Here is a 7,500-nt window from a genome sequence, read left to right on the forward strand (position 1 = left end):
TAGGTCGCCAGGAGGCCACACACCAGAGGAGACCCTGCACTGCTGCTGAGTCACTTCGGTGGTGTTCAGTGGTGCCTGTTCTGTAATTTGTTTGTTTGTTTATTTGTTTGATTGCTATTATTTACTTTCAAAAAAATTAAAAAAAATTACTCATGCTTCATTCATTGCTCAACATAGCGCCTCACAAGTAAGCCTCTCTCAACCCAGCTCCAGTGAGGAAACTGAGAGTAGCTGCCCCTGTTTATTTAACTCTCTCCATACGAACGGCGAAAGAGACGACGTTAACAGCGTTTCATCCCAATTACCATCATCAAAATATTGCAAGCGGAACGCTCTTATATTGAAGAGGTGAATGTTGACAAAGAATACCACAGTTCTGACGACGGAAGCTAAAGGTTGGGTCATTCAGACACCCACTGGACATCCGAGGGGTATGTGTAGAGGAGAAGAGAGGACTGGCCGTACTGAGTGAGTTAACAATTTGAGGGGGCGGGGGTGGTGGGGGTGGTGGTGGTGGTGGTTGTTTCTTTGTTTTTGTTGTTGTTCGTTTGTTTGTTGGTTGGTTTTTAAAAAAAACAAGTGAAGGAATGGGAGAAAGAGAGAGTGCATTTGCCAGAGGAAAACGAGGTAAACAGCGATTAAAAAAAAAAAAGGGGGGGGGGGGGCGCAGAAGGAGAGAGTGTGTGTGTGTGTGGAGAGAGAGACAGACAGACAGAGAGAAAGACAGAGACAGACAGACAGACAGACAGACAGACCAACAAGATAGAAAGATTGTGTGTATTCGTATGTGCGTGTGTGGGGGTGGGTCGGTAGGGGGTGGGTGGGTGTGGGTGTGGGTGTATGCGTGTGTGTGTGTGTGTGTGTGTGTGTGTGTGTGTGCGCGCGCGCATGAGAGAGAGAAAGGCCGTGAAAAATAGAGAGGAGGGATACAGAAAGAGATGGGGGGTGGATGGGTGTGGGTGTATGCGTGTGTGTGTGTGTGTGTGTGTGTGTGTGTGTGTGTGTGTGTGTGTGCATGAGAGAGAGAAAGGCCGTGAAAAATAGAGAGGAGGGATACAGAAAGAGATGGGGGGTGGATGGGTGTGGGTGTGGGTGTATGCGTGCGTGTGTGTGTGTGTGTGTGTGTGTGTGTGTGTGTGTGTGTGTGTGTGTGTGTGTGTGTGTGTGTGTGTGTGTGCATGAGAGAGAGAAAGGCCGTGAAAAATTAATAGAGAGGAGGGATACAGACAGAGATAAGAGACATACAGACAGAAGCCCAGTGAAAGACTGGGGGAGCACACAGACAGGCTGACAAAGAGACGGATTAACACAGACAAAGAAGACGGAGAGCAGATCATATTCAGCTGGTTTTAGGATTTTCTCGTGCTGGTGTTGCGGCTGAAGAGCTCAGCATAGCATTTCTCTCAAGATTCGCCAGGGGGTGGGGTGGGGGTTTGGGGGGGGGGGGGGGGGGGTCTTCTTCTTCTTCTTCTTCGTTCGTGGGCTGTAACTCCCACGTTCACTCTTATGTACACGAGTGGGATTTTACGTGTATGACCGTGGGGTGTGCATGCCGGGTATGTTCTTGTTTCCATAACCCACCGAATTCTGACATGGATTACAGGATTTTTAACGTGCTTATTTGATATTCTGCTTGCCGTATACACACGAAGGGGGTTCAAGCACTGGCACTCTGCACATATGTTGACCTGGGAGATCGGAAAAAAAAAATATATATATATCCATCGTTTACCCACCAGGCGCCGTCACCGAGATTCGAACCCGGGACCCTTAGATTGAAAGTCCAACGCTTTAACCTCTCGGCTAGCCATTGCGCCCATCGCCCGGGGTTCAGTTAGGGGCAGGGCGGGGGTGGAGGTGCTTTTGGGGGACGGGGGATGGGGGGTTGCCCACGTTTCTGTGTTCGAGGGATATCCTGAAATAAGATAACTATGGACTGTTACTGTAATCCTCTCTTGGCTGGCCTTCCCAATGATAAACTCTCCAAGCTCCAGAAAATACAGAATAGCGCAGCTCGACTCGCCCTTAAAAAGTCGAGGAGAGAGAGCGCTACTGCTCCTTTTGACACGTATGTATTTTAAGTGAAAATTGCTGTCATCTCAGCCGTTTAACAATGTGTGTGTCTATGCGTGCGTGTTAGTGTGACTGTGAGTGTTGGAGTGTAACAGTTGCAGTATTGATAGTATGTTACTTTATGAGTTTTATGCATTATGTTTTTATAATATTGATGATTCTGTTTTATGTTTCTACTACTTTTTATATACTTTCTTGTTTCACTTTAGGTACTGCATTGCAAAGCGCTTACAGCTTGCTTATGCTTGTATTATAGCGCTATATAAAAATTAAAAATATTATAAAGGCAGACAGACAGTCAGATAGATTCCACCGACTGATAGACGGACAGGAGACATACATGGACTTTATATAAGGTCAGACAAATTGAAGGGTGGGTGGGTTTAGAATCAGACTGATAGATAGAAAAACAAAACACAGAGACACGGGCAGACAATGAATGTGTGTGTGTGTGTGTGTGTGTGTGTGTGTGTGTGTGTGTGTGTGTGTGTGTGTGTGTGTGTGTGTGTGTGTGTGTGTGTGTGTGTGTGTGTGTGTGTGTGTGTGCGTGCGTGTGTGTGTCTTTTCTTGTGTTTGTGTGTGTGTGTTTGTGTTTGTGTTTGTGTTTGTGTGTGTGTGTGTGTGTGTGTGTGTCTTTTCTTGTTTGTGTGTGTGTGTGTGTGTGTGTGTGTGTGTGTGTGTGTGTGTGTGTGTGTGTGTGTGTTGTTGTTCGTTCTTTAGTTTAACGTCTTTTCACTGTAAGTGATATTAGACGAGGGTAGGAATAAAATCGAGTGGGAGGAGGGGAATTACTGTGTACGCATGCGAGTAAGTGAAAGTGTGTGTGTGTGTGTGTGTGTGTGTGTGTGTGTGTGTGTGTGTGTGTGTGTGTGTGTGTGTGTGTCTGTGTGTCTGTGTGTGTGTGTATGTGTTAGTGTGCATGTGTGTTAATGTGTGTGCATGTGTGTTTCCATGAGACAGAGACAGAGAGTGAGAGAAAGACAGTGACAGGCGAGCTGACAGAGGGAAACTGAAACAGACATAAGGAGACAGACAGAGACATCAACAGAGAGAGACAGGGATAGTCTGGAAACACACAGACAGACACACAAACGGACAGACAGACAGACAGATCAACACAGACAAAGAGGCAGGCAGACAGATGAGAATATTCAGCTGGTCTGATGAGTGCCTCGTGCTCGAGTAGCGCTGAAGAGCTCAGCTCAGCGTCCCTCTCAAGATTTGCCCGGGGTCCAATTAGGGACAGGGGTGGTGGTGGTGGTGGTGGTGGGGTGCCCTACGCTTCTGTGCTCATTGTATACCCTTCAATGATCATGCTTGTCAAAGGCAGACAGGCAGACAGGCAGGCAGGCAAACTGATCGACAGACGTGTGGACGCACGGAAGGACGGACAGACAGATCGATAGGCAAGACAGGACACAAACATGAACTGATAACAAGGCCAGACAAAGTGATAGGGTAGGGGGGGGGGGGGGTTGCCTTCAATGATCACACTCGTCACAGAGAGACACTGACTGACAGACAGACAGATCGATAGAGAAAAAAACAAAACAAAACCCCACAACAAATCGACGTAAACGAACACACACACACACACACACACACACAACGCACACACACACACGCACGCACACACACACACACACACACACACACACACACACACACACACACACACACACACACACACACACACACACACACACACACACACACACACACACACACACACACACACACACACACACACACACACACACACACACATTTTCCCTCTTTCAGACATTCCCCCCAAAATCTAATCGCCTTTCAGCATTAGTATTATTTTTTTTTTATTAGTTTTAGTTTTCGCTCCTTTCTATATTGTATGAGCTGTCTCATTGTCTGCTTATGTCGTTGTGCTTGTCTCTCTGGAGTGATGGCCTAGAGGTAACGCGTCCGCCTAGGAAGCGAGAGAATCTGAGCGCGCTGGTTCGAATCACGGCACAGCCCCCCCAAAATTTTCTCCCCCTCCACTAGACCTTGAGTGGTGGTCTAGGCGCTAGTTATTCCGATGAGACGATAAACCGAGGTCCCGTGCGCAGCATGCACTTAGCGCACGTAAAAGAACCCACGGCAACAAAAGGGTTGTTCCTGGCAAAATTCTGTAGAAAAATCCACTTCAATAGAACAAACAAAGAAAAAAAAACTGCACACAGGAAAAAAAATGGGTGGCGCTGTAGTATGGCGACACGCTCTCCCTGGGGAGAGCAGCCCGAATTTCACACAGAGAAATCTGTTGTGATAAAAAGAAATACAAATACAAATACAAATATTTCTTTCTCCCGTTTCCTAGGAAACCAGCCCTTGAGTTCACACGCAGTTGTATCAGCTCATGTTTGTCTTCTGTATGTCCATCAGTCTGACTGTTCGTTTGTCTGTCCGTCCGTCCGTTAATCTGTCTGCCTGCCTGTCTGTCTGTCTCTCTGTCTGTCTGTCGATCAATCTATCCGTCTGCCTGTCTTTGACAAGCGTGATCATTAACTAAAGGGTGAGCAAATTGAGCATGAGTCAAAAAAAAAAGTCAACAGAAACTGTCAGGCAAACAAACCAGGAAAACCTTCAACACCCTATTGGTTTTCTCTCTCTCTTTGTGTGTGAGTGTGAGTGTGTGTGTGTGTGTGTGTGTGTGTGTGTGTGTGTGTGTGTGTGTGTGTGTGTGTGTGTGTGTGTGTGCGTGTGTGTGTGTGTTTGTCTGCACATTGACAAGGCCATGTTTGCCCCTGCGGGTAAGGTGTTTGATAAAAAAAAAAAGAAAGAAAGATTAAATGTCAAGACTGGTTTTGAGAGAGAGAGAGAGAGAGGTAGGGAGGGAGGGAAAAGAAGGAGGAGATGGATATATAGATAGATAGACAGACAGAGATAGAGAGAGCGAGAGAAAGATGGAGGGAAAAGATATATATATATATAGTGAGACAGAGAGACACAGAGACAGAGACACAGAGACAGAGAGACAGAGACATATAGACAGAGACACACACAGACAGAGAGAGAATGGGTTTAGCAAGATGGACAGACAAACAGACAAACTCGGAGACACAAGAGAGAGACAGAGACAGAGAGAGTGAGAGACAGACAGACAGACAGAGACAGAGAGAGAGACAGAGAGAGAGAGAGAGAGAGAGAGAGAGAGAGAGAGAGAGAGAGAGAGAAGCTGGCATAAACAGTCACAAACGCCGAAACAGACACAACAACAGCAGCAGCAACAACAACAACAAAAACAAAATGCATAGAAATAAACAGAAACCTCCCTTCAGAGAAACACACACTGATATAACTAAATACATAGAGAAATAAACAAACAAAATTAATAGAGACGAACGGGCCATCGGACGAACGAACGAACACACGGACGTACAAACGAACCAACGAATAGCCTGATGAACACAGCAACAAGCTTTCACACTCTTTAATACATCGATGAAGACTACTTTAAAGAAAGGAGAAAAAAAAAAACAAAAAAACACTCTAGACGACAACGTTTTCTTGGACAGGTAATTACACACAAGCTACGCTCCGCCGCACACGAGCATTTAACGGCTGGTCGATTCGAATCAATCCTCTTTTCCCAAACCCCCAAAACATCTGTTATTGACCAAAAAAAAAAAAAAGACAAAAATATGACAAAAATGACCAGATAAGACACCACACCCCTACCCCACCCTCCCCCCCAAAAAAAAAGAAAAAAAAAGTTAAGTTTTTATTATAAAAGAAAAGTTAAAAAAAAAAAATGAATAGATGCAAAAAGGAGAGAACAAAATTAAAAGCGTGAAAGGATTTCTGTAGAAAACGAAAGGACGAACGCCTGCAGACACGAGCAAATGAGAACAGTCTGTATGGACATAATGAAAGAAACACACACACACACACACACACACACACACACACACACACACACACACACACACACACACACACACACACACACACACACACACACACACACAGAGACAGATAGACAGACAGACAGAGACAGAAATGGAATAAACAAACTGTGAGAGACAGGACTGTAACAAAAAAAAAACACAAAAAAAAAACACCTAAATTACCCCCCACCCCCCCCCCCACCCACCCCAGAAAAGTGAGACAGAGAGAGAGAGAGAGAGAGAGAGAGAGAGAGAGAGAGAGATAGATAGATAGATAGATAGATAGATAGATAGATAGATAGATAGATAGAGAGAGAGAGAGAGAGAGAGAGAGAGAGAGAGAGAGAGAGAGAGAGAGAGAGAGAGAGAGAGAGAGGCAGACAGGAAAAAAAACACACACAAAAAATCAACGTAGCAGAGACAACAATCCCCTACCCCGCCACAGGCTATCCAGCAGAGAAGACGCTCCTTTCTAAAGACCTCTCGTGAACGGACAATTACCCCACCACCACCACCACCCAACCCCCCCACCCCCACCCACACACACGCATACACACAACAGCTCCATCCCAAACCACTACCCCTATCCCCACCCCAACCACCACCACCACCATCCCGAACCCACATCCACACACCCTTTATCCAACCGATACCACCTCCCCCCCCCCACCCCCCACCCACACCCACCCCCTCCCCCTCCCCTTTCACCCTTTTTAACTGCACAGTTACTGATCGATCCGAGTTAATTTTCCTCCCCCTCTCCCCCATCCCCCCCATCCGTTATTAGCACACAGCCATGAATGATGGACGACTCAGGAGGGAACAGGAGTGTGCTGTGGCGAATGAAGAATGAATAATTAAAAAAATAAAATAAATAAAATAAAATAATGGAGAAAAGGAAGCGAAGAAGAAGAAGAAAGGGGAAAAAAAAGAAAAAAAGAAGAAGCAGCAGCAGCAGCAGAAGCAGAAAATTGCACGCAGCTTGTCCGATTCATTTAGAGACAGTGATTAAAAAACAAAAATCGGGTGGGGTGTGGGCGGCGTGGGAGTGGGGGAAGGAGCGGGCTCGGGGGTGTGGGGGGGGGGGAGAGTGAAAAGGAGGCAGGCATTAACCTAAAAAAAAAAGGGGGGGGAGGAGGGGGGGATGGAGGATTGCCAGAGGGAGTGTGTGTGGGGGGGGAGGGTGTAGAGAGAGGAGGGGAATGAGTTCTCGGTGTGAAAGAGAGACTGACTGGAATAAAGTTTTTAGAACCGCAAGGAAACAAAATGAAATGCTAAAAATCTGTGTGTCTCTCATTCAAACACACATGCACACACATACACACACATGCGCACAAACACACACACACACACACGCACGCACGCACGCACGCACGCACGCACGCACACACACACACACACACACACACACACACACACACACACACACACACACACACACACGCATACACACACTGAGAAATGAAATGCTTTTTGGTGCGTTGCCCTTCTTTTCTTGACACACCCACCCCGTACAAAATCA

Source organism: Babylonia areolata, chromosome 26, assembly GCF_041734735.1.
Source record: "Babylonia areolata isolate BAREFJ2019XMU chromosome 26, ASM4173473v1, whole genome shotgun sequence".
Classification (NCBI taxonomy): domain Eukaryota; kingdom Metazoa; phylum Mollusca; class Gastropoda; order Neogastropoda; family Buccinidae; genus Babylonia; species Babylonia areolata.